This window comes from Salmo trutta, chromosome 4 (genome assembly GCF_901001165.1).
Source record: "Salmo trutta chromosome 4, fSalTru1.1, whole genome shotgun sequence".
In the NCBI taxonomy this organism is placed as follows: domain Eukaryota; kingdom Metazoa; phylum Chordata; class Actinopteri; order Salmoniformes; family Salmonidae; genus Salmo; species Salmo trutta.
In genome coordinates, this window is record NC_042960.1 from 42,235,664 (window position 1) to 42,236,835 (window position 1,172).

Sequence of the window (1,172 nt, forward strand, 5' to 3'; positions counted from 1 at the left end):
TCACAATCACACCATGAGTAGTTAATCATGAAACATACACTCCCGCTCTTCTTCTCAATTTTTTTTCCTGTCTGCACGATGAACTGAGAACCCAAGTTCTGGACTCAGACAGTATATACAGAGAATTCCATGTTTCCGTGAAGCAAGTAGGTTACAATCTCTGATGTCTCTCTTGAAGGACATCCTCACCCTGAGCTTGTCAACTTTATTATCCAGAGACTGAACATTAGCGAGTAATATACTCAGAAGCGGTGGGTGGTGTGCGCCTCTTGAGTCAGACTAGAAGTCCACTCCATATACATCTTCTCCGCTGGTGGTGTTTGGGATCAGCCTCTGGAATCAGTTCGATTGCCCTGGGGGGTACGAACAAAGGATCCAATTCGGGAAAGTCATATTCCCATGTCGTAATGCTGGTATTGCTGGTGAGTTACTGTCGCTCTGATATCCAAAAGTTCCCCCCAAAAATTCTGGGCTAATAATGTAAGAAATATTCCATGCCCCTCTACAAACACGCCTTCTCCGATGTTGGTTTAAAGGTGGTACTTATTTCAATTAGGTAACAGAATGTCATGTTACCATTGGTGTATTAAAATGTGAGAGTTAGGGTGATGTCACCCTATCCCCTTAATAGTCCCGCCTTCTGAATTTAAGTGTTTGACATTGGGGAGGGGACCAGTAACTTTATGATCAAACTTTATCAATGTAGAAGCAAGAGTTATGTTTCATGCTTTGATCTTGTTTCATCCAAATATCATCCAATTTCATAAAAATGATGATTTGGAATGGTCATGATCTTTAATTTAAGTTGGAATTTGCAACACCCATGGTGTTAGGGACTCAACACTCTTGGGGTGTTAGTTTATCAACACTTAGTGTTAGTTTAAGACTTTGAGATGGTCACATATAATTTCTAAGAAAATGTTGCATTTAACACTATGGGTGTTAAGATTCCGATGGCAAACTTGTTGTGTACAGGATGGACAAAATCTTTCTTATTAACGGAAAAGAGACTGATCTCCATAGTGTCTAAAATAATTGGTAATAATATTGATTGATTACAGTGAGCTGTGTTCATAAAAGTACTGTAAGCCTACATGGGGGAGCAAGACCAAATAATGTTTTAATTTACATAATATCAGTTATTCTTTAGCCAACAAGGTTCAGTTATAGTT